At 54.6% G+C, this 26,355-nt stretch overlaps 1 long non-coding RNA gene across 1 annotated transcript in view; it reads left to right on the forward strand.

Moving 5' to 3' along the window:
* The window catches only part of LOC142907156 (uncharacterized), a 35,796-nt gene extending 30,723 nt beyond the window's left edge, over positions 1-5,073 (forward strand). Inside the window, exons 2-3 of the long non-coding RNA XR_012930848.1 lie at positions 2,204-2,316; positions 4,978-5,073. This is a non-coding gene — a long non-coding RNA (uncharacterized LOC142907156). The remainder of the gene's footprint in view (positions 1-2,203; positions 2,317-4,977) is intronic.
* Positions 5,074-26,355: the final 21,282 nt, after the last annotated feature.

Raw genomic sequence — 26,355 nt, forward strand, 5'->3', positions numbered from 1 at the left:
CTCTCTGAGCCGCTGTGTGTCTCTGTCTTTTCAGTGTGTCTGGGTGTCTCTCTTTGAGTCTCTGTGTGTCTCTCTCTAATCTGTGGGGCTGGTTGTCTCTCTCTGAGTCTCTGTGTGTCTCTCTCTAATCAGTGGGTCTGGGTGTCTCTCTCTGAGTCTCTGTGTGTCTCTCTCTAATCAGTGGGTCTCGGTGTCTGTCTCTGAGTCTCTGTGTGTCTCACTCTTATCAGTGGGTCTGGGTGTCTCTCTCTCTCTGTGTCTCTGTGTGTCTCTGTCTTATCAGCGGGTCTTGTTGTCTCTCTCTGTCTCTGTGTGTCTCTCTCTTATCAGCGGGTCTTGTTGTCTCTCTCTGAGCCTCTGTGTGTCTCTCTAATCAGTGGGTCTGGGTGTCTCTCTCTGAGTCTCAGGGCAATCACGATGGACGTGTCGGAGATACTGGGATAGTCTGAGACACACAGACACACACAGACACACACAGACACACACACAGACACACACAGACACACAGACACACACAAACAAACACACACACAGACACACACACAACAACAACAACCGCCATTCGCCACTAAGTGGCGGTGACGTCACCACGACGCTTGTGCCAGGCTATGTGCACCCTGAGGCCACGTGAAGTGTCGAACGCCCGCTGGCAGGTCACGGGGCAGACCCAGGTGCCACGGGTCGACTGACTGAGATGACTGGCTGATGCACCACCTGTGCCCCCTACTGTGCCAACCCGCTGTGCTTTAGCCACCCGGCGCTCCGCTCGCTGTTGTGAGCGTCGCTCCTCCACCCTCCGTTGTTGTTGGAGGGCGACTGCCTCCAACTGCCCAGTAGCATCCTTCACGAGCCTCCTCCACAGAGGCCGATCTTGACACCGCTGGTACCAGTCATCGGCAAGTCCACTCAGCTCCACGTCCTCCTGTACCACATCACTCCATCTCTTCTCTAGCCCGTGCCGCGCCCGCTTAGCCCCCTCAATCCGGCCAAACAAAAGCTGTTTCGGCATGCGGTGGCTGGGCATGCGGGCTACATGACCCAGCCATCGCAGCCTTGCCTGCCGGAGGAGCTCACCGATGGGACCCTGCCCAGATCTTTCAAGGATTTTTGAGCTCCTCACACAATCCAGTCTGGTTAAACCCAGGATGGATCGTAGGCAGGCCAGCCTAAATGTTTCTAACCGGCGAAGATGTTCCATTCGGGGGGTCCACGTTTCTCAAGCGTAGAAAAGGGAGGGAATGACCGTGGCCGAGAAGACCTGAAGCTTAGTGCGGAGCGACAGACCAGGTAGCTTCCACACAGCGTTACGCAACCGATGAAAAGATATTGCCGCTCGACTGATTCGGAGTGAGACCTCTGCTGTTAAACTGGAGCCAGTCATAAGCACACTGCCCAGGTATGGGAAACTCTCCACTCTCTCCACAACTGCCCCATCACCGATTGGGAGTTGTGGGGGTGGAGTGTCCGATGGTACAAAATACCCAGGCAGGTGCTTAGTTTTGGTGGGGCTGATGGTAAGGCCCCACCTCTTAGTGGCACGCTCCAGTCTCAGCAGCAGACACACACACACACAGACACACACACACAGACACACACACACACACAGACACACACACAGACACACACACACAGACACACACACAGACACACACACACAGACACACACACACAGACACACACAGACACAAACACACACAGACACAAACACACACACACAGACACACACACACACAGACACACACACACAGACACACAGACACACACACACAGACACACACAGACACAGACACACACAAACAAACACAGACACACACACAGACACACAGACACACAGACACACACACAGACACACACACACACACAGACACACACACACAGACACACACACACAGACACACACACAGACACACACACACAGACACACACACAGACACACACACACACAGTCACACACACACACAGACACACAGACACACAGACACACACACAGACACACACACAGACACACACACACACAGACACACACAGACACAGACACACACAAACAAACACACACACAGACACACACACAGACACACACACACAGACACACACACACAGACACACACACACAGACACACAGACACACACACACAGACACACACAGACACACACACACAGACACACACACACACAGACGCTCTGTCTGTCTCCCTCTACACAGGTGGGGAGTGTCCCAGCCGGCGTGTGGGTCCACTTCTCTCTGCACTCAGCCGATGCGACAATCTCCTTCATCTGCATCACCCCAGGGACCTCTTGGACGCCACTCAGCTGGAGGTGAGTGGTGGTGCAGTGGTTAGCGCACTGTGTGAATGTGGGGAGTGTTGGTGCAGTGGTTAGCGCACTGTGTGAGTGTGTGTGGGGAGTGGTGGTGCAGTGGTTAGCGCACTGTGTGTGTGTTAGTGGGGAGTGGTGGTGCAGTGGTTAGCGCACTGTGTGTGTGAGTGGGGAGCGGTGGTGCAGTGGTTAGCGCACTGTGTGGGGAGTGGTGGTTCAGTGGTTAGCGCACTGTGTGTGAGTGTGGGGAGTGGTGGTGCAGTGGTTAGCGCACTGTGTGTGTGTGTGAGGGGAGTGGTGGTGCAGTGGTTAGCGCACTGTGTGTGTGTTAGTAGGGAGTGGTGGTGCAGTGGTTGGCGCACTGTGTGTATGGGGAGTGGTGGTGCAGTGGTTAGCGCACTCTGTGTGTGGGGAGTGGTGGTGCAGTGGTTAGCGCACTGTGTGGGTGTGGGGAGTGGTGGTGCAGTGGTTAGCGCACTCTGTGTATGGGGAGTGGTGGTGCAGTGGTTAGCGCACTGTGTGTGTGTGAGTGTGGGGAGTGGTGGTGCAGTGGTTAGCGCACTGTGTGTGTGTGTGTGTGGGGAGTGGTGGTGCAGTGGTTAGCGCACTGTGTGTGTGTGTGAGTGGGGAGTGGTGGTGCAGTGGTTAGCGCACTGTGTGTGTGAGTGGGGAGTGGTGGTGCAGTGGTTAGCGCACTGTGTGTGTGTGAGTGGAGAGTGGTGGTGCAGTGGTTAGCGCACTGTGTGTGTGGGGAGTGGTGGTGCAGTGGTTAGCGCACTGTGTGTGTGTGTGGGGAGTGGTGGTGCAGTGGTTAGCGCACTGTGTGAGTGTGAGTGGGGAGTGGTGGTGCAGTGGTTAGCGCACTGTGTGTGTGTGGGGAGTGGTGGTGCAGTGGTTAGCGCACTGTGTGTGTGAGTGTGGGGAGTGGTGGTGCAGTGGTTAGCGCACTGTGTGTGTGGGGGGAGTGGTGGTGCAGTGGTTAGCGCAGTGTGTGTGTGAGTGTAGGGAGTGGTGGTGCAGTGGTTAGCGCACTGTGTGTGTGTGTGGAGTGGTGGTGCAGTGGTTAGCGCACTGTGTGTGTGTTAGTAGGGAGTGGTGGTGCAGTGGTTAGCGCACTGTGTGTGTGTGTGAGTGGGGAGTGGTGGTGCAGTGGTTAGCGCACTGTGTGTGTGTGAGTGTGGGGAGTGGTGGTGCAGTGGTTAGCGCACTGTGTGTGTGTGTGTGTGGGGAGTGGTGGTGCAGTGGTTAGCGCACTGTGTGTGTGTGAGTGTGGGGAGTGGTGGTGCAGTGGTTAGCGCAGTGTGTGTGTGAGTGTAGGGAGTGGTGGTGCAGTGGTTAGCGCACTGTGTGTGTGTGTGTGGAGTGGTGGTGCAGTGGTTATGGCACTGTGTGTGTGTTAGTAGGGAGTGGTGGTGCAGTGGTTAGCGCACTGTGTGTGTGTGTGTGGGGGGAGTGGTGGTGCAGTGGTTAGCGCACTGTGTGTGTGTGTGGGGAGTGGTGGTGCAGTGGTTAGCGCACTGTGTGTGTGTGAGTGGGGAGTGGTGGTGCAGTGGTTAGCGCACTGTGTGAGTGTGAGTGGGGAGTGGTGGTGCAGTGGTTAGCGCACTGTGTGTGTGTGAGTGGGGAGTGGTGGTGCAGTGGTTAGCGCACTATGTTGTGGGGAGTGGGGAGTGGTGGTGCAGTGGTTAGCGCACTGTGTGTGTGAGTGGAGAGTGGTGGTGCAGTGGTTAGCGCACTGTGTGTGAGTGAGGGGAGTGGTGGTGCAGTGGTTAGCGCACTGTGTGTGTGTGTGGGGAGTGGTGGTGCAGTGGTTAGCGCACTGTGTGTGTGTGTGTGGGGAGTGGTGGTGCAGTGGTTAGCGCACTGTGTGTGTGTGTGGAGTGGTGGTGCAGTGGTTAGCGCACTGTGTGTGTGTGTGTTAGTAGGGAGTGGTGGTGCAGTGGTTAGCGCACTGTGTGTGTGTGTGAGTGGAGTGGTGGTGCAGTGGTTAGCGCACTGTGTGTGTGAGTGGGGAGTGGTGGTGCAGTGGTTAGCGCACTGTGTGTGTGTGTGTGAGTGGGGAGTGGTGGTGCAGTGGTTAGCGCACTGTGTGTGTGTGAGTGGAGTGGTGGTGCAGTGGTTAGCGCACTGTGTGTGTGAGAGTGTGGGGAGTGGTGGTGCAATGATTAGCGCACTGTGTGTGTGTGGGGAGTGGTGGTGCAGTGGTTAGCGCACTGTGTGTGTGTGTGGGGAGTGGTGGTGCAGTGGTTAGCGCACTGTGTGTGTGTGTGGGGAGTGGTGGTGCAGTGGTTAGCGCACTGTGTGTGTGTGTGTGAGGAGTGGTGGTGCAGTGGTTAGCGCACTGTGTGTGTGTGTGTAGGGAGTGGTGGTGCAGTGGTTAGCGCACTGTGTGTGTGTGTGTGTGAGGAGTGGTGGTGCAGTGGTTAGCGCGCTGTGTGTGTGAGAGTGTGGGGAGTGGTGGTGCAATGATTAGCGCACTGTGTGTGTGTGTGTGTGGGGAGTGGTGGTGCAGTGGTTAGCGCACTGTGTGTGTGTGTGTGGGGAGTGGTGGTGCAATGATTAGCGCACTGTGTGTGTGTGTGTGTGGGGAGTGGTGGTGCAATGATTAGCGCACTGTGTGTGTGTGTTGTGGGGCTCTCACCCTCCACCCCCTCCCCCCAGGCTGCGGGTGAGGCTGTGGAGCTGTGTGTGGGACAGCTGCTGGAGGCGATGGTGGAGACATCGGCCTGGACAGTCGCTCGACTCTGGCAGCGCTTCGCCCCCGTGGGGCTACCCCTGGGGGCCAGCCCCAGGGCCAGCCCCGGGGCGAGCCCCAGGGCCAGCCCCAGGGCCAGCCCCGGGGCCAGCCCCAGGGCCAGCCCCAGGGCCAGCCCCGGGGCCAGCCCCAGGGCCAGCCCCAGGGCCAGCCCCGGGGCCAGCCCCAGGGCCAGCCCCAGGGCCAGCCCCGGGGTAGCCCCAGGGGCGTCTCTCGCTGCCCCTGGGGCGTCTCTCACAGCCCCTGTCTCTCAAGATGCCCCAGGGGCGTCTAGCGATGCCCCAGGGGCGTCTAGCGATGCCCCAGGGGCGTCTCTCGCTGCCCCAGTCTCTCAAGATGCCCCAGGGGCGTCTCTCGCTGCCCCAGGGGCGTCTCTCGCTGCCCCAGGGGCGTCTCTCGCTGCCTCTGTCTCTCAAGATGCCCCAGGGGCGTCTCTCGATGCCCCAGGGGCGTCTCTCGCTGCCTCTGTCTCTCAAGATGCCCCAGGGGCGTCTCTCGATGCCCCAGGGGCGTCTCTCGCTGCCCCAGGGGCGTCTCTCGCTGCCCCTGCCTCTCAAGATGCCTGAATCACTGAACACTGAACTCCTAACACTGAACCCCTAACACTGAACTCGTGTCACTTAACACTGAACACGTGTCACTTAACACGTGTCACTGAACCCGTGTCACCTAACACTGAACCCCTAACACTGAACCCGTGCCACTTAACCCGTGTCACTTAACACTGAACCCCTAACACTGAACACGTGTCACTTAACACTGAACCCCTAACACTGAACACGTGTCACTTAACACTGAACACGTGCCACGCAACACTGAACCCCTAACACTGAACACGTGTCACTGAACCCCTAACACTGAACACGTGCCACGTAACACTGAACCCCTAACACTGAACACGTGTCACTTAACACTGAACACGTGCCACGTAACACTGAACCCCTAACACTGATCACGTGTCACTTAACCCTGAACACGTGTCACTGAACACGTGTCACTTAACACTGAACACGTGCCACGTAACACTGAACCTCTAACACTGAACACGTGTCACTGAACCCCTAACACTGAACCCCTAACACTGAACACGTGTCACTGAACCCCTAACACTGAACACGTGTCACTGAACCCCTAACACTGAACACGTGTCACTGAACCCCTAACACTGAACACGTGTCACTGAACACTGAACCCCGAATAAATGTCGACATCACCCCCTGAGTTTTTTTGAATATTTTTTTGTCTCTGTGTAGTTGTGGCTAATGGCCACGAGAGGGCGATAACCATCCAAAGATCCCCCAGGTAGCCTCTAGCAGGCTGTAGGGGCAAGTGCTGTGAGTAGTATCAGCACCTACACACAGACAAAGATCCCCCAGGTAGCCTCTAGCAGGCTGTAGGGGCAAGTGCTGTCAGTAATAGCAGCACCTACACACAGACAAAGATCCCCCGTGTAGCCTCTAGCAGGCTGTAGGGGCAAGTGCTGTCAGTAGTAGCAGCACCTACACACAGACAAAGATCCCACGTGTAGCCTCTAGCAGGCTGTAGGGGCAAGTGCTGTCAGTAGTAGCGAGTAGCAGCACCTACACACAGACAAAAGTCCCCCGTGTAGCCTCTAGCAGACTGTAGGGGCAAGTGCTGTCAGGAGTAGCAGCACCTACACACAGACAAAGATCCCCCGTGTAGCCTCTAGCAGGCTGTAGGGGCAAGTGCTGTCAGTAATAGCGAGTAGCAGCACCTACACACAGACAAAGATCCCCCATGTAGCCTGTAACAGGCTGTAGGGCAAGTGCTGTCAGTACTAGCAGCACCTACACACAGACAAAGATCCCTCGTGTAGCCTCTAGCAGGCTGTAGGGGCAAGTGCTGTCAGTAGTAGCAGCAGCGCCTACACAGAGACAAAGATCCCCCGTGTAGCCTGTAGCAGGATGTAGGGGCAAGTGCTGTTAGTAGTATCGAGTAGCAGCACCTACACACAGACAAAGATCCCCCGTGTAGCCTCTAGCAGGCTGTAGGGGCAAGTGCTGTCAGTAGTAGCAGCACTTACACACAGACAAAGATCCCCCGTGTAGCCTCTAGCAGGCTGTAGGGGCAAGTGCTGTCAGTAGTAGCGAGTAGCAGCACCTACACACAGACAAAGATCCCCCAGGTAGCCTCTAGCAGGCTGTAGGGGCAAGTGCTGTTAGTCATTTCACCTATTCACAGACCGCAGAATCGGTTCGGATAATCGCCACTGATGTTGGTCGTGTGCGGGAATCGAACTCGGGCCTCTAGGATGTCGAGCGGTGCGCTAACCGCTGCACCACCGCTCCCCACAGAGACAAAGACAAAGGTGGCCCGTATAGCCTTGACGGAAGTTTGGGGCATGTACACTCAGAGACACTGACACACTCACTCAGACACTCACCCACTCAACAACTCACTCATTTACTCACTCACTCAGTCACTCACCCTCTCACTCACTCATTTACTCATTCACTCACTCACCCACTGAGTCACTCACTCATTTGCTCACTCACCCACTCACTCACTCAATCACTCAACCACTCACTCACCCACTCACTCACTCAACAACTCACTCACTCAGTTACTCACCCACTCACTCACTCACTCATTTACTAACTTACTCACCCAGTCAGTCTCTCATTCACTCACTCACTCACCCACTCACTCACTCACTCACCCACTCACTCAGGCACTCACTCACTCAACAACTCACTCAACAACTCACTCACTCATTCACCCACTCACTCAGTCACCCACTCACTCAGTCACTCACCCACTCACTCACTCATTTACTAACTTACTCACTCACCCAGTCAGTCTCTCATTCACTCACTCACTCACCCACTCACTCACTCACTCACCCACTCACTCACTCACTCCCTAATTCACTCACTCACTCAGCCAATCACTCACTCAACCACTAACTCACCCACTCAGTCGCTCATTCACCCACTCACTCACTAACTCACCCACTCACTCACTCACCCACTCACTCATTCACTCACTCACTAACTCACCCACTCAGTCGCTCACTCACCCACTCACTCATTCATTCACTCACTCACCCACTCACTCACCCACTCATTCACTCACTCACCTACTCACTTATTCACCCACTCATTCACTCATTCCCTCACTCACTCACCCACTCACTCATTCATTCACTCACTCACCCACTCATTCACTCACTCACCTACTCACTCATTCACCCACTCATTCACTCATTCCCTCACTCACTCTCCCACTCACTCACTCACCCACTCACGCACTCACTCACTCACCCACTCACTCACCCGCTCACTCACCCACTCACCCGCTCACTCACCCACTCATTCACTCACTCACTAATCCACTCATCCACTCACTCACCCACTCACCCACTCACTCACCCACTCACTCACTCACCCACTCACTCACCCACCCACTCACTCACTCCCCCCACTCCCCCCACTCCCACGTGACAAGATGCCCTTATCTGATCGCTGTCAGAAGTTGCCACGTGACGCTGACGTTTGAAGGTGTGGGGAGCGGTGGTGCAGTGGTTAGCACACTGTGTGTGTGAGTAGGGAGTGGTGGTGCAGTGGTTAGCACACTGTGTGTGTGTGGGGAGCGGTGGTGCAGTGGTTAGCGCACTGTGTGTGTGTGTGAGTGGTGGTGCAGTGGTTAGCGCACTGTGTGTGTGTGGGGAGTGGTGGTGCAGTGGTTAGCGCACTCTGTGTGTGTGTGGGGAGTGGTGGTGCAGTGGTTAGCGCACTGTGTGTGTGTGAATGGGGAGTGGTGGTGCAGTGGTTAGCGCACTGTGTGTGTCTGGTCTACCTGGAGGAGCTTTGTGTCTGAGTGGATGAGTGACTGGGTGATGGAGTGAGTGAGTGGGTGAGTGAGTAAAAGTGTGTAGGAGTGAGTGGGTGAGTGAATCAGTGGGTGGGTGAGTGAGTGGGTGAATGAGTGACTGGGTGAGTGAGTGAGTGGGTCAGTGAATGAGTAGGTGAACGAGTGAGTGGGTGGGCGAGTGAGTGGCTGGTTGAGTGAGTGAGTGGGTGAGTGGGTGAGTGAGTGAGTGGGCGGGTGAGTGGGTGAGTTTGTGGGTGTGTGGGTGGGTGAGTGAGTGAGTTGGTGAGTCGGTGAGAATGTGGGTGAGTGAGTGAGTGGGTGAGTAGGTGTGTAGGTGAGTGGGTGAGTGAGTTGGTGAGTCAGTGGGTGAGTGAGTGGGTGAGTGGGTGTGTGGGTGGGTGAGTGAGTGAGTTGGTGAGTCGGTGAGAGAGTGGGTGAGTGAGTGAGTGGGTGAGTAGGTGTGTAGGTGAGTGGGTGGGTGAATTGGTGAGTGAGTGGGTGTGTGGGTGGGTGGGTGCTGCTACTCGCTACTGACAGCACTTGCCTCTACAGCACTGTGTGTATTGGCTACCTGGGGGAGCTTTGTGTGTGGGTGGATGAGTGAGTTGGTGAATCAGTGGGTGAGTGGGTGAGTGAGTGATTGGGTGAGTGGGTGAGTGAGTGGGTGAGTAAGTAGGTAGGTGAGTGAGTGGACGAGTGAGTGATTGGGTGAGTGATTGAGTGAGTCATGGGGTGAGTGAGTGTGTGAGTGATTGAGTGAGTGATGGAGTGAGTGGGTGAGTTGCTGAGTGATTGAATGAGTAATGGGGTGAGTGAGTGGCTGGGTGGGTGAGTGAATGGGTGAGTGATTGAGTGAATTATGGAGTGAGTGGGTGAGTGGGTGAGTGACTGGGTGGGTGAGTGGGTGAATGGCTGAGTGAGTGAGTGGGTGAATGGCTGAATAAGTGAGTGAGTGGGTGAATGGCTGAGTGAGTGAGTGGGTGAATGGCTGAGTGAGTGAGTGGATGTATGGCTGAGTGAGTGGGTGGGTGAATGGCTGAGTGAGTGAGTGGGTGAATGGCTGAGTGAGTGGATGTATGGCTGAGTGAGTGGGTGGGTGAATGGCTGAGCGAGTGAGTGGGTGAATGGCTGAGTGAGTGAGTGGGTGAATGGCTGAGTGAGTGAGTGGGTGAATGGCTGAGTGAGTGAGTGGGTGAATGGCTGAGTGAGTGAGTGGGTGAATGGCTGAGTGAGTGGGTGAATGGCTGAGTGAATGAGTGGGTGAATGCTGAGTGAGTGAGTGGGTGAATGGCTGAGTGAGTGGGTGAATGGCTGAGTGAATGAGTGGGTGAATGGCTGAGTGAGTGAGTGGGTGAATGGCTGAGTGAGTGGGTGAATGGCTGAGTGATTGGGTGAATGGCTGAGTGAGTGATTGGGTGAATAGCTGAGTGAGTGAGTGGGTGAATGGCTGACTGAGTGAGTGGGTGAATGGCTGAGTGAGTGATTGGGTGAATGGCTGAGTGAGTGAGTGGGTGAATGGCTGAGTGAGTGAGTGGGTGAATGGCTGAGTGAGTGGGTGAATGGCTGAGTGAGTGAGTGGGTGAATGGCTGAGTGAATGAGTGGGTGAATGGCTGAGTGAGTGAGTGGATGTATGGCTGAGTGAGTGGGTGGGTGAATGGCTGAGCGAGTGAGTGGGTGAATGGCTGAGTGAGTGAGTGGGTGAATGGCTGAGTGAGTGGGTGAATGGCTGAGTGAATGAGTGGGTGAATGCTGAGTGAGTGGGTGGGTGAATGGCTGAGTGATTGGGTGAATGGCTGAGTGAGTGGGTGGGTGAGTGGCTGAGTGAGTGAGTGGGTGAGTGGCTGAGTGAATGATTGGGTGAATGGCTGAGTGAGTGGGTGGGTGAATGGCAGAGTGAGTGAGTTGGTCAATGGCTGAGTGAGTGGGTGAATGGCTGACTGAGTTAGTGGGTGAATGGCTGAGTGGGTGAGTGGGTGAATGGCTGAGTGAGTGAGTGGGTGAATGGCTGAGTGAGTGGGTGAATGGCTGAGTGAGTGGGTGGGTGAATGGCTGAGTGAATGAGTGGGTGAATGGCTGAGTGAGTGAGTGGGTGAATGGCTGAGTGAGTGGGTGAATGGCTGAGTGAGTGAGTGGGTGAATGGCTGAGTGAATGAGTGGGTGAATGGCTGAGTGAGTGAGTGGGTGAATGGCTGACTGAGTGAGTGGGTGAATGGCTGAGTGAATGAGTGGGTGAATGGCTGAGTGAGTGGGTGGGTGAATGGCTGAGTGAGTGAGTGAGTGGATGAATGGCTGAGTGGGTGGGTGAATGGCTGAGTGAGTGGGTGAATGGCTGAGTGAGTGAGTGGGTGAATGGCTGAGTGAGTGAGTGGATGAATGGCTGAGTGGGTGAGTGGGTGAATGGCTGAGTGAGTGAGTGGATGTCTGGCTGAGTGAGTGGGTGAATGGCTGAGTGAGTGGGTGAATGGCTGAGTGAGTTAGTGGGTGAATGGCTGAGTGAGTGAGTGGATGAATGGCTGAGTGAGTGGGTGAATGGCTGAGTGAGTGAGTGGGTGAATGGCTGAGTGAGTGAGTGGGTGAATGGCTGAGTGAAGGAGTGGGTGAATGGCTGAGTGAAGGAGTGGGTGAATAGCTGAGTGAGTGATTGGGTGAATCACTGAGTAAGTGAGTGGGTGAATGGCTGAGTGAATAAGTGGGTGTGTAAAATGCTCACAGCACTTGCCCCTACAGCCCTGTGTGCTTGCGTGTGGCCTACCTGGGGGACCTTTGTTAGGGGGGGCGGGGTGATAAGAAAGCCCTTCCCCTCCCCCCCACCCCTTCCGAGATGACTAATTAATTAATAAATTAGCTAATTAATTATTTAACTCGTCACGACCACCGGTGACGAGTTATCCGAACCGCTCCCTTCACCTCCCCTAGGTGGTCAACTCCTAACAGCACTTGCCCCTACAGCCTGCTAGAGGCTACACGGGGGATCTTTGTCTGTGTGTAGGTGCTGCTACTACTGACAGCACTTGCCCCTACAGCCTGCTAGAGGCTACACGGGGGATCTTTGTCTGTGTGTAGGTGCTGATACTCGCTACTACTGACAGCACTTGCCCCTACAGCCTGCTAGAGGCTACACGGGGGATCTTTGTCTGTGTGTAGATGCTGCTACTACTAACAGCACTTGCCCCTACAGCCTGCAAGAGGCTACACGGGGGATCTTTGTCTGTGTGTAGGTGCTGCTACTCGCTACTACTGACAGCACTTGCCCCTACAGCCTGCTAGAGGCTACACGGGGGATCTTTGTCTGTGTGTAGGTGCTGCTACTACTGACAGCACTTGCCCCTACAGCCTGCTAGAGGCTACACGGGGGATCTTTGTCTGTGTGTAGGTGCTGCTACTACTGACAGCACTTGCCCCTACAGCCTGTTACAGGCTACACGGGGGATCTTTGTCTGTGTGTAGGTGCTGCTACTCGCTACCACTGACAGCACTTGCCCCTACAGCCTGCTAGAGGCTACACGGGGGACCTTTGTGTTTGTTTGGTGGTGTTGGTGGTGGTTGTGGTGGTGATTGTGGTGGTAGTGATAGTGGTGAAAGTGTAGTTGTCGAAGTTGTGGTAGTTGTGGTAGTTGTTGTGGTGGTGTTGTGGTGGTAGTGGTGGTGGTGGTAGTGGTTGTGGTGGTGGTTGTGGTTGTTGTTGTGGTGGTGGTAGTTGTGGTGTTGTGGTGCTGGTAGTAGTTGTGGTAGTTGTGGTGGTTGTGGTGATAGTTGTGGTAGCTGTGGTGGTGGTGTTTCCGTAGTAGTTGTGGCGGTAATTTTGTGGTGTTGTGGTGGTGGTGGTAGTAGTTGTGGTGGTGGTGTCGTGGTGGTTGTGGTAGTGTTGTGGCGGTAGTGTTGGTGTGGTGGTGGTGGTAGTAGTTGTGGTGGTGGTGTTGTGGTGGTTGTGGTGGTGTTGTGGTGGTGGTAATGGTGGTGTGGTGGTGGTAGTAGTAGTTGTGGTAGTAGTTGTGGTGTTGTGGTGGTTGTGGTGGTGTTGTGGTGGTGGTAGTGGTGGTGTGGTGGTGGTAGTAGTGGTTGTGGTAGTAGTTGTGGTGGTGGTGTTGTGGTGGTTGTCGTAGTAATTGTGGTGGTAGTTTTGGTAATTGTGGTGGTGTTGTTGTGGTGGTGGCGGTAGTAGTTGTGGTCGTGGTGGTGGTCGTGGTGGTGGTAGTTGCTGTGGTTGTAGTGTAGTCGTGGTAGTGTTGTGGTGGTGTTGTGGTGGTGTTGTGATGGTAATGGTAGTAGTTGTGGTGGTAGTTGTGGTAATTGTGGTGGTGGTGTTGTGATGGTTGTGGTGGTAGTTGTGGTGGTAGTTGTGGTAATTGTGGTGGTGGTGGTTGTGATGGTGGTGGTAGTAGTTGTGGTGGTAGTTGTGGTAATTGTGGTGGTGGTGTTGTGATGGTGGTGGTAGTAGTTGTGGTGGTAGTTGTGGTAATTGTGGTGGTGGTGTTGTGATGGTGGTGGTAGTAGTTGTGGTGGTAGTTGTGGTAATTGTTGTGGTGGTGGTTGTGATGGTGGTGGTAGTAGTTGTGGTGGTAGTTGTGGTAATTGTGGTGGTGGTGGTTGTGATGGTGGTGGTAGTAGTTGTGGTGGTAGTTGTAGTAATTGTGGTGGTGGTGGTTGTGATGGTGGTGGTAGTAGTTGTGGTGGTAGTTGTGGTAATTTTGGTGGTGGTGGTTGTGATGGTGGTGGTAGTAGTTGTGGTGGTAGTTGTGGTAATTGTGGTGGTGGTGATGGTGGTGGTGGTAGTATTTGTGGTGGTAGTTGTGGTAATTGTGGTGGTGGTTGTGATGGTGGTGGTAGTAGTTGTGGTGGTAGTTGTGGTAATTGTGGTGGTGGTGGTTGTGATGGTGGTGGTAGTAGTTGTGGTGGTAGTTGTGGTAATTGTGGTGGTGGTGATGGTGGTGGTAGTAGTTGTGGTGGTAGTTGTGGTAATTGTGGTGGTTGTGATGGTGATGGTAGTGGTGGTGGTAGTAGTTGTGGTGGTGGTTGTGGTGGTGTTTGTGATGGTGGTGATTGTGATTGTGGTAGTAGTTGTGGTGGTAGTTGTGGTGGTAGTTGTGGTAATTGTGATGGTGGTGGTGGTAGTTGTGGTGGTAGTTGTGGTGTTGTGGTTGTGATGGTGATGGTGGTGGTGGTGGTTGTGGTGGTGGTGATTGTGATGGTGGTGGTGGTAGTTGTGGTGGTAGTTGTGGTGTTGTGGTTGTGATGGTGATGGTGGTGGTGGTGGTTGTGGTGGTGGTGATTGTGATGGTGGTAGTTGTGGTGGTAGTTGTGGTGGTAGTTCTGGTGGTAGTTGTGGTGGTAGTTGTGGTGGTGGTGATTGTGATGGTGGTGGTAGTTGTGGTGGTAGTTGTGGTGGTAGTTGTGGTGGTAGTTGTGGTGGTGGTTGTGGTGGTTTCAGACCGCGCGTGTCCCGTTCGGAATTCGGGGAATCCGTGGCAGTTGAAGTGGAGTAGCGATAAAGCCTCTACACGTAGCTACATGGAGAACACGTGGTGGTGGTGGTGATGTGGTGTGGTGGTGATGTGGTGTGGTGGTGGTGTAGTGATGTGGTAGTGGTGGTGGTGTAGTTGTGTGGTGGTGATGTGGTGTGGTGGTGGTGTAGTGGTGGTGGTGTAGTGGTGGTGGTGGTGTAGTTGTGTGGTGGTGGTGGTGGTGGTAGTGATTCGTGCGGTGATGGTAATGGTGGTTGAGGAAGAGGAGAATTTGGTGACTATGTTGTTACGTCATCGCCTCCACCACCTCCACCACCTCCACCACCACCACACCACCACCACCACCACCACTACCACCACCACCATCACCACCACCACCACCACTACCACCACCACCATCACCACCACCACAACACCACCACCACCATCACCACACCACCACCACTACACCACCACTACCACACCACATTACCACCACCACCACCACCACACCACCACCACTACACCACCACCACCCCACCACCACACAAATACACCACCACCACTACACCACCACTACCACACAACTACACCACCACCACCACACCACCACATCACCACCACCACCACCACGTGTTCTCCATGTAGCTACGTGTAGAGGCTTTATCGCTACTCCACTTCAACTGCCACGGATTCCCCGAATTCCGAACGGGACACGCGCGGTCTGAAACCACCACAACTACCACCACAACTACCACCACAACCACCACCACAACTACCACCACAACTACCACCACAGCTACTACCACATCTACCACCACAGCTACTACCACAACTACCACCACAACTACCACCACAACTACCACCACAACTACCACCACAACAACCACCACAACTACCACCACAACTACCACCACACCTACTACCACAACTACCACCACCATCACATCCACCACCACCACCACCATCACCACAACTACCACCACAACTACTACCACCACCATCACAACCACCACCACCACAACCACCACCATCACCACAACTACTACCACAACTACTGCCACCACCACCATCACCACCACAATTACCACAACTACCACCACAACTACTATCACCACCATCACAACCACCACCACAATTACCACAACTACCACCACAACTACCACGACTACTCAACAACCACAGCCATTACCACCACCACAACTACCACCACAACTACCACAACTACACCACTACACTACCTCGTCTGCCACAACTAACCACCACCAGAGATGCTGGGTTCGAGCCCTGGTTGTGGGTGTCTCTCTCTGTGTCTCTCTGACTCAGGATGTCCTCAATGGCCATGTCAGAGACATTGAGATGCTGGGTTCGAGCCCTGTCTGGGTGTCTCTCAATCTCTCAGGGTGTCCTCAATGGCCGTGTCAGAGACATTGAGAATCTGGGTTCGAGCCCTGGGTCTGGGTGTATCTCTCTCTCTCTCTCTGTGTCTCTCTGACTCAGGGGGTTCACAGTGGCCTTGTCAGAGACATTGAGAATCTGGGTTCGAGACCTGGGTCTGGGTGTCTCTCTCTCTCTCTCTGTGTCTCTCTGACTCAGGGGGTTCACAGTGGTCGTGTCAGAGACATTGAGATGCTGGGTTCGAGCCCTGGGTCTGGGTGTCTCTCTCTGTGTCTCTCTCTCTCAGGGTGTCCTCAATGGTCGTGTGAGAGACATTGAGATGCTGGGTTCGAGCCCTGGATCTGGGTGTCTCTCTCTCTCTCAGGGTGTCCTCAATGGCCGTGTCAGAGACATTCAGATGCTGGGTTCAATCCCTGGGTCTGGGTGTCTCTCTCTCTCTCAGGGTGTCCTCAATGGCGGTGTCAGAGACATTGAGACTCTGGGTTCGAGCCCTGGGTCTGGGTGTCTCTCTCTCTCTCTGTGTCTCTCTGACTCAGGGGGTTCACAGTGACCGTGTCAGAGACATTGAGAATCTGGGTTCAATCCCTGGGTCTGGGTGTCTCTCAATCTCTCAAGGTGTGCTCAATGGCCATGTCAAAGACATTGAGATGCTGGGCTCGAGCCCTGGGTCTGGGTGTCTCTCTCTCTCAGGGTGTCCTCAATGGACGTGTCAGAGACATTGAGAATCTGGGTTCGAGCCCTGTCTGGGTGTCTCTCTCTCTCTCTCAGGGTGTCCTCAATGGCCGTGTCAGAGACATTGAGACTCTGGGTTCGAGCCCTGGGTCTGGGTGTCTCTCGCTCTCTCTCAGGGTGTCCTCAATGGCCATGTCAGAGACATTGAGACGCTGGGTTTGAGCCCTGGGTCTGGGTGTCTCTCTCTGTGTCTCTCTCTCTCAGGGTGTCCTCAATGGTCGTGTCAGAGACATTGAGATGCTGGGTTCGAGCCCTGGGTCTGGGTGTGTCTCTCTCTCTCAGAGTGTCCTCAATGGCCGTGTCAGAGACATTGAGATGCTGGGTTTTAGCCCTGGGTCTGGGTGTCTCTCGCTCTCTCTCAGGGTGTCCTCAATGGCCATGTCAGAGACATTGAGACGCTGGGTTTGAGCCCTGGGTCTGGGTGTCTCTCTCTGTGTCTCTCTCTCTCAGGGTGTCCTCAATGGTCGTGTCAGAGACATTGAGATGCTGGGTTCGAGCCCTGGGTCTGGGTGTCTCTCTCTCTCAGGGTGTCCTCAATGGCCGTGTCAGAGACATTGAGAATCTGGGTTCGAGCCTTGGGTCTGGGTGTCTCTCTCTCTCTCAGGGTGTCCTCAATAGCCCTGTCAGAGACATTTAGAGGCTGGGTTCAATCCCTGGGTCTGGGTGTCTCTCAATCTCTCAAGGTGTGCTCAATGGCCTTGTCAGAGACATTGAGATGCTGGGTTCGAGCTCTGGGTCTGGGTGTGTCTCTCTCTCTCAGGGTGTCCTCAATGGCCATGTCAGAGACATTGAGATGCTGGGTTCGAGCCCTGGGTCTGGGTGTCTCTCTCTCTCTCTCAGGGTGTCCTCAATGGCCGTGTCAGAGACATTGAGAATCTGGGTTCGAGCCCTGGGTCTGGGTGTCTCTCTCTCTCAGGGTGTCCTCAATGGCCATGTCAGAGACATTGAGATGCTGGGTTCGAGCCCTGGGTCTGGGTGTCTCTCTCTCTCAGGGTGTCCTCAATGGACGTGTCAGAGACATTGAGATTCTGGGTTCAATCCCTGGGTCTGGGTGAGTGTCTCTCTCTCTCAGGGTGTCCTCAATGGCCATGTCAGAAACATTGAGATGCTGGGTTCAATCCCTGGGTCTGGGTGTCTCCCTCTCTCAGGGTGTCCTCAATGGCCGTGTCAGAGACATTGAGATGCTGGGTTCGAGCCCTGGGTCTGGGTGTCTCCCTCTCTCAGGGTGTCCTCAATGGCCGTGTCAGAGACATTGAGACTCTGGGTTCGAGCCCTGTCTGGGTGTCTCTCTCTCTCTCTCTCAGGGTGTCCTCAATAGCCCTGTCAGAGACATTTAGAGGCTGGGTTCAATCCCTGGGTCTGGGTGTCTCTCAATCTCTCAAGGTGTGCTCAATGGCCTTGTCAGAGACATTGAGATGCTGGGTTCGAGCCCTGGGTCTGGGTGTGTCTCTCTCTCTCAGGGTGTCATCAATGGCCATGTCAGAGACATTGAGATGCTGGGTTCGAGCCCTGGGTCTGGGTGTCTCTCTCCCTCTCTCAGGGTGTCCTCAATGGCCGTGTCAGAGACATTGAGAAGCTGGGTTTGAGCCCTGGGTCTGGGTGTCTCTCTCTCTCAGGGTGTCCTCAATGGCCGTGTCAGAGACATTGAGAATCTGGGTTCAATCCCTGGGTCTGGGTGTCTCTCTCTGTCAGCGTGTCCTCAATGGCCATATCAGAGACATTGAGATGCTGGGTTCGAGCCCTGGGTCTGGGTGTCTCTCTCTCTCTCTCAGGGTGTCCTTAATGGCCGTGTCAGAGACATTGAGACGCTGGGTTCAATCCCTGGGTCTGGGTGTCTCTCTCTCTCTTTCTCAGGGTGTCTTCAATAGCCCTGTCAGAGACATTTAGCGGCTGGGTTCAATCCCTTGGTCTGGGTGTCTCTCAATCTCTCAAGGTGTGCTCAATGGCCTTGTCAGAGACATTGAGATGCTGGGTTCGAGCCCTGGGTCTGGGTGTGTCTCTCTCTCTCAGGGTGTCCTCAATGGCCATGTCAGAGACATTGAGATGCTGGGTTCGAGCCCTGTCTGGGTGTCTCTCTCTCTCTATCAGGGTGTCCTCAATGGCCGTGTCAGAGACATTGAGAATCTGGGTTCGAGCCCTGGGTCTGGGTGTCTCTCTCTCTCTCTCAGGGTGTCCTCAATGGCCGTGTCAGAGACATTGAGATGCTGGGTTCAATCCCTGGGTCTGGGTGTCTCTCTCTCTCAGGGTGTCCTCAATGGCCATATCAGAGACATTGAGACTCTGGGTTCGAGCCCTGGGTCTGGGTGTCTCTCTCTCTCTCTCAGGGTGTCCTCAATGGCCTTGTCAGAGACATTGAGACGCTGGGTTCAATCCCTGGGTCTGGGTGTGTATCTCTCTCTCTCAGGGTGTCCTCAATGGCCGTGTCAGAGACATTGAGAAGCTGGGTTCGAGCCCTGGATCTGGGTGTCTCTCTCTCTCAGGGTGTCCTCAATGTCCGTGTTAGAGACATTGAGAATGTGGGTTCAATCCCTGGGTCTGGGTGTCTCTCTCTCTCTCTCTCAGGGTGTCCTCAATGGCCGTGTCAGAGACATTGAGATGCTGGGTTCGAGCCCTGGGTCTGGGTGTCTCTCCCTCTCTCAGGGTGTCCTTAATGGCCATATCAGAGACATTGAGATGCTGGGTTCAATCCCTGGGTCTGGGTGTGTATCTCTCTCTCTCAGGGTGTCCTCAATGGCCGTGTCAGAGACATTGAGAATCTGAGTTCGAGCCCTGGGTCTGGGTGTCTCTCTCTCTCTCTCTCAGGGTGTCCTCAATGGCCATGTCAGAGACATTGAGTTGCTGGGTTCGAGCCCTGGGTCTGGGTGTCTCTCTCTGAGGGTGTTCTCAATGGCCGTGTCAGAGACATTGAGACGCTGGGTTTGAGCCCTGGGTCTGGGTGTCTCTCTCTCAGGGTGTCCTCAATGGCCATATCAGAGACATTGAGATGCTGGGTTCAATCCCTGGGTCTGGGTGTCTCTCTCTCTCTCAGGGTGTCCTCAATGGCCTTGTCAAAGACATTGAGAATCTGGGTTCGAGCCCTGTGTCTGGGTGTCTCTCTCTCTCTCTCAGGGTGTCCTCAATAGCCCTGTCAGAGACATTTAGAGGCTGGGTTCAATCCCTGGGTCTGGGTGTCTCTCAATCTCTCAAGGTGTGCTCAATGGCCTTGTCAGAGACATTGAGATGCTGGGTTCGAGCCCTGGGTCTGGGTGTCTCTCTCTCTCAGGGTGTCATCAATGGCCATGTCAGAGACATTGAGATGCTGGGTTCGAGCCCTGTCTGGGTGTCTCTCTCTCTCTCTCTCAGGGTGTCCTCAATGGCCGTGTCAGAGACATTGAGACTCTGGGTTCGAGCCCTGGGTCTGGGTGTCTCTCTCTCTCTCAGGGTGTCCTCAATGGCCGTGTCAGAGACATTGAGAATCTGGGTTCGAGCCCTGGGTCTGGGTGTCTCTCTCTCTCTCTCAGGGTGTCCTCAATGGCCGTGTCAGAGACATTGAGACTCTGGGTTCGAGCCCTGTCTGGGTGTCTCTCTCCCTCTCTCAGGGTGTCCTCAATAGCCCTGTCAGAGACATTTAGAGGCTGGGTTCAATCCCTGGATCTGGGTGTGTCTCTCTCTCTCAGGGCGTCCTCAATGGCCGTGTCAGAGACATTTAGAGGCTGGGTTCAATCCCTGGGTCTGGGTCTCTCTCTCTCTCTCTCAGGGCGTCCTCAATGGCCATGTCAGAAACATTGAGATGCTGGGCTCGAGCCCTGGGTCTGGGTGTGTGTCTCTCTCTCAGGGTGTCCTCAATGGCCTTGTCAGAGACATTGAGATGCTGGGTTCGAGCCCTGGGTCTGGGTGTGTCTCTCTCTCTCAGGGTGTCATCAATGGCCATGTCAGAGACATTGAGATGCTGGGTTCGAGCCCTGTCTGGGTGTCTCTCTCTCTCTATCAGGGTGTCCTCAATGGCCGTGTCAGAGACATTGAGAATCTGGGTTCGAGCCCTGGGTCTGGGTGTCTCTCTCTCTTTCTCAGGGTGTCCTTAATAGCCCTGTCAGAGACATTGAGACGCTGGGTTCGAGCCCTGGGTCTGGGTGAGTGTCTCTCTCTCTCTGAGGGTGTCCTCAATGGCCGTGTCAGAGACATTGAGATGCTGGGTTCGAGCCCTGGGTCTGGGTGTGTCTCTCTCTCTCAGGGTGTCATCAATGGCCATGTCAGAGACATTGAGATGCTGGGTTCGAGCCCTGGGTCTGGGTGTGTCTCTCTCTCTCAGGGTGTCCTCAATGGCCATGTCAGAAACATTGAGATGCTGGGCTCGAGCCCTGGGTCTGGGTGTGTCTCTCTCTCTCAGGGTGTCCTCAATGGCCTTGTCAGAGACATTGAGATGCTGGGTTCGAGCCCTGGGTCTGGGTGTGTCTCTCTCTCTCAGGGTGTCATCAATGGCCATGTCAGAGACATTGAGATGCTGGGTTCGAGCCCTGTCTGGGTGTCTCTCTCTCTCTATCAGGGTGTCCTCAATGGCCGTGTCAGAGACATTGAGAATCTGGGTTCGAGCCCTGGGTCTGGGTGTCTCTCTCTCTTTCTCAGGGTGTCCTTAATAGCCCTGTCAGAGACATTGAGACGCTGGGTTCGAGCCCTGGGTCTGGGTGAGTGTCTCTCTCTCTCTGAGGGTGTCCTCAATGGCCGTGTCAGAGACATTGAGAAGCTGGGTTCGAGCCCTGGATCTGGGTGTCTCTCTCTCTCTCAGGGTGTCCTCAATGTCCGTGTCAGAGACATTGAGATGCTGGGTTCGAGCCCTGGGTCTGGGTGAGTGTCTCTCTCTCTCAGGGTGTCCTCAATGGCCATGTCAGAGACATTGAGACGCTGGGTTCGAGCCCTGGGTCTGGGTGTCTCTCTCTCTCAGGGTGTCCTCAATGGCCTTGTCAGAGACATTGAGACGCTGGGTTCGAGCCCTGGGTCTGGGTGTCTCTCTCTCTCTCTCTCTCAGGGTCTCCTCAATGTTCATATCAGAGACATTGAGATTCTGGGTTCAATCCCTGGGTCTGGGTGAGTGTCTCTCTCTCTCAGGGTGTCCTCAATGGCCGTGTCAGAGACATTGAGAATCTGAGTTCGAGCCTTGGATCTGGGTCTCTCTCTCTCTCTCTCTCTCAGGGTGTCCTCAATGGCCGTGTCAGAGACATTGAGACGCTGGATTCAATCCCTGGGTCTGGGTGTCTCTCTCTCTCTCTCAGGGTGTCCTCAATGGCCGTGTCAGAGACATTGAGATGCTGGGTTCAATCCCTGGATCTGGGTGTCTCTCTCTCTCTCAGGGTGTCCTCAATGGCCATGTCAGAAACATTGAGATGCTGGGCTCGAGCCCTGGGTCTGGGTGTCTCTCTCTCTCAGGGTGTCCTCAATGGCCGTGTCAGAGGCATTGAGACGCTGGGTTCGAGCCCTGGGTCTGTGTGTCTCTCTCTCTCAGGGTGTCCTCAATGGCCTTGTCAAAGACATTGAGACGCTGGGTTCGAGCCCTGGGTCTGGGTGTCTCTCTCTCTTTCTCAGGGTGTCCTCAATAGCCCTGTCAGAGACATTTAGAGGCTGGGTTCAATCCCTGGGTCTGGGTGTCTCTCAATCTCTCAAGGTGTGCTCAATGGCCTTGTCAGAGACATTGAGAGGCTGGGTTCGAGCCCTGGGTCTGGGTGTCTCTCTCTCTCAGGGTGTCCTCAATGGACGTGTCAGAGACATTGAGAATCTGGGTTCGAGCCCTGGGTCTGGGTGTGTCTCTCTCTCTCAGGGTGTCATCAATGGCCATGTCAGAGACATTGAGATGCTGGGTTCGAGCCCTGTCTGGGTGTCTCTCTCTCTCTATCAGGGTGTCCTCAATGGCCGTGTCAGAGACATTGAGACTCTGGGTTCGAGCCCTGGGTCTGGGTGTCTCTCTCTCTCAGGGTGTCCTCAATGGACGTGTCAGAGACATTGAGAATCTGGGTTCGAGCCCTGTGTCTGGGTGTGTCTCTCTCTCTCTCAGGGCGTCCTCAATGGCCATGTCAGAAACATTGAGATGCTGGGCTCGAGCCCTGGGTCTGGGTGTCTCTCTCTCTCAGGGTGTCCTCAATGGACGTGTCAGAGACATTGAGAGGCTGGGTTCGAGCCTTGGGTCTGGACATCTCTCAGCGGTGGAGGTGGTGCGATTGGAGTTGTAGCCGGGGCGGTTTGGGTTTGGTGGTTGAATTGTGCGTGGGGTTGCCCGTGGCAACACCCGTCACAACAACCTTCATCCGTTACACAACGGGGCCGATTTTAAAACAACGCAAGGTTAGTCAATTATTCAAAAATGCCACGGTGAACGTCTCCCGGGGCCTAGCGGTAGGCAGTGCATGGGGGGGTTTAAGGTTTAATCCTCCAGGCCCCAGGTCTGTCTTTGTCTCTGTACCAACGCTAGACGTTGCCATCGCTGGCCAAGCCATCGGCGATGCCACTCGCTCCCACAGGGGCTCAGTGTTGATCGCTGCGGGTATACGGAGTCAGACTAAGGCTCACTCCCGTAGGGTTCAGTGTCGATCACTGGGGGGCTCACAGAGCCAGACTAAAGCTCACTCCCATAGTGTTCAGTGTCGATCGCTGTGACTCACAGAGCCAGACTAAGGCTCACTCACACAGGGTTCAGTGTTGATCACTGGGGGGCTCACAGAGCCAGACTAAGGCTCACTCCCGTAGGGTTCAGTGTTGATCACTGGGGGTTTACAGAGCCAGACTAAGGCTCACTCCCATAGGGTTCAGTGTTGATCACTGGGGTGCTCACAGAGCCAGACTAAGGCTCACTCCCAGAGGGTTCAGTGGTAATCACTGGGGGTTTACAGAGCCAGACTAAGGCTCACTCCCATAGGGTTCAGTGTTGATCACTGGGGGGCTCACAGAGCCAGACTAAAGCTCACTCCCAAAGAGTTCAGTGTCGATCGCTGTGACTCACAGAGCCAGACTAAGGCTCACTCACACAGGGTTCAGTGTTGATCACTGGGGGGCTCACAGAGCCAGACTAAGGCTCACTCCCGTAGGGTTCAGTCTTGATCACTGGGGGGCTCACAGAGCCAGACTAAGGCGCACTCGCATAGGGTTCAGTGGTAATCACTGGGGGCTCACAGAGCCAGACTAAGGCTCACTCCCACATAGTTCAGTGTTAATCGCTGTGACTCACAGAGCCAGACTAAGGCTCACTCCCACAGGGTTCAGTGTTAATCACTGGGGGCTCACAGAGCCAGACTAAGGCTCACTCCCACAGGGTTCAGTGTTAATCACTGTGACTCACATAGCCAGACTAAGGCTCACTCCCACAGGGTTCAGTGTTAATCACTAGGGGCTCACAGAGCCAGACTAAGGCTCACGCCCATTGGATTCAATGTTAATCGCTGTGACTCACAGAGCCAGACCAAGGTTCACTCCTATAGGGTTCAGTGTTGATCACTGGGGGCTCACAGAGCCAGACTAAGGCTCACTCCAACAGGGTTCAGTGTTAATCCCTGTGACTCACAGAGCCAGACTAAGGCACACTCCCACAGGGTTCAGTGTTGATCACTGGGGGCTCTATGTGTCTCTATGGGTCTGGGTGTCTCTAATCGATGGGTCTCTATGAGTCTCTATGGGTCTGGGTGTCTCTAATCTATGGGTCTCTATGGGTCTGGGTGTTTATGGGTCTCTGTGGGTCTCTATGGGTCTGGGTGTCTATGGGATTCTGTGGGTCTCTGTGAGTCTCTATGGGTCTGGGTGTATCTAATCTATGGGTCTCTATGAGTCTCTATGGGTCTCAATGGGTCTCTATGAGTCTCTATGTGTCTGGGTGTCTATGAGTCTCTGTGGGTCTCTATGGGTCTGGGTGTCTATGGGTCTCTATAGGTCTCTATGGGTCTGGGTGTCTGTGGGTCTGTGGGTCTCTATGGGTCTGGGTGTCTATGGGTCTCTGTGGGTCTCTGTGAGTCTGGGTCTCTGTGAGTCTCTATGGGTCTGGGTGTCTCTAATCTATGGGTCTCTATGGTTCTGGGTATATGTGGGTCTCTGTGGGGCTCTGCGAGTCTCTATGGGTCTGGGTGTCTCTAATCTATGGGTCTCTATAGGTCTGGGTGTCTATGGGTCTCTGTGGTGCTCTTTGGGTCTCTATGGGTCTGGGTGTCTATGGGTCTCTGTGGGTCTCTGTGGGGCTCTATGAGTCTCTATGGGTCTCTGTGGGTCTCTATGGGTCTGGGAATCTGTGGGTCTCTGTGGATCTCTATGGGTCTGGGTCTCTATGGGTCTCTATGGGTCTCTATGGGTCTGGGTGTCTATGGGTCTCTGTGGATCTCTATGGGTCTGGGTCTCTATGGGTCTCTATGGGTCTGGGTGTCTGTGGGTCTCTGAGTCTCTATAGGTCTGGGTGTCTAGGGGTCTCTGTGGGGCTCTGTGAGTCTTTGTGGGTCCTGGTGTCTATGGTTCTCTGTGGGTCTCTGTGGGGCTCTATGAGTCTCTATGGGTCTCTGTGGGTCTCTATGGGTCTGGGTCTCTGTGGGTTTCTGTGGGGCTCTGTGAGTCTGGGTGTCTATGGGTCTCTGTGGGGATCTATGGGTCTCTGCGACTCTCTTTGGGTCTATGAGTCTCTATGGGTCTGGGTGTCTCTAATCTATGGGTCACTATGAGTCTCTATGGGTCTCTATGGGTCTCAATGAGTCTTTATGGGTCTGGGTGCCTATGGGTCTCTATGGTTCTGGGTGTCTATGGTTCTCTGTGGGTCTCTGTAGGTCTCTATGGGTCCTGGTGTCTATGGGTCTCTGTGGATCTCTATGGGTCTATGAGTGTCTATGGGTCTGGGCGTCTATGGGTCTCTATGGGTCTGGGTGTCTGTGGGTCTCTGTGGGTCTCTATGGGTCTTGGTGTCTGTGGGTCTCTATGGGTCTGGGTGTCTATGGGTCTCTGTGGGTCTCTATGGGTCTGTGTGTCTATGGGTCTCTGTGGGTCTCTATGGGTCTGGGTGTCTATGGGTCTCTGTGGATCTCTATGGGTCTGGGTGTCTGTGGGTCTCTATGGGTCTGGGTGTCTATGGGTCTCTGTGGGTCTCTATGGGTCTGGGTGTCTATGGGTCTCTGTGAGTCTCTATGAGTCTGGGTGTCTGTGGGTCTCTATAGGTCTGGGTGTCTATGGGTCTCTGTGGGTCTCTATGGGTCTGGGTGTCTGTGGGTCTCTATGGGTCTGTGTGTCTGTGTGTCTCTGTGGGTCTCTATGGGTCTGGGTGTCTGTGTGTCTCTGTGGGTCTCTATGGGTCTGGGTGTCTATGGGTCTTTGTGAGTCTCTATGGGTCTGGTTGTCTATGGGTCTATGAGTCTCTATGGGTCTGGGTGTCTATGGGTCTCTCTGAGTCTCTATGGGTCTGGGTGTCTGTGGGTCTCTATGGGTCTGGGTGTCTATGGGTCTCTATGATTCTCTATGGGTCTGGGTGTCTGTGGGTCTCTATGATTCTCTATCGGTCTGGGTGTCTGTGGGTCTCTATGGGTCTGGGTGTCTATGGGTCTCTGTGAGTCTCTATGGGTCTGGGTGTCTATGGGTCTCTGTGTGTCTCTATGGGTCTGGGTGTCTGTGGGTCGTTGTGGGTCTCTATGGGTCTGGGTGTCTATGGGTCTCTCTGAGTCTCTATGGGTCTGGGTGTCTGTGGGTCTCTATGGGTCTGGGTGTCTATGGGTCTCTATGATTCTCTATGGGTCTGGGTGTCTGTGGGTCTCTATGAGTCTCTATTGGTCTGGGTGTCTGTGGGTCTCTGGGGGTCTCTATGGGTCTGGGTGTCTATGGGTCTCTATAGGTCTCTATGGGTCTGGGTGTCTGTGTGTCTCTATAGGTCTCTATGGGTCTGGGTGTCTGTGGGTCTG

Source organism: Petromyzon marinus, chromosome 75, assembly GCF_048934315.1.
Source record: "Petromyzon marinus isolate PM22_M1 ecotype Great Lakes invasive population chromosome 75, UKy_Petmar_22M1.pri1.0, whole genome shotgun sequence".
Lineage (NCBI taxonomy): Eukaryota > Metazoa > Chordata > Hyperoartia > Petromyzontiformes > Petromyzontidae > Petromyzon > Petromyzon marinus.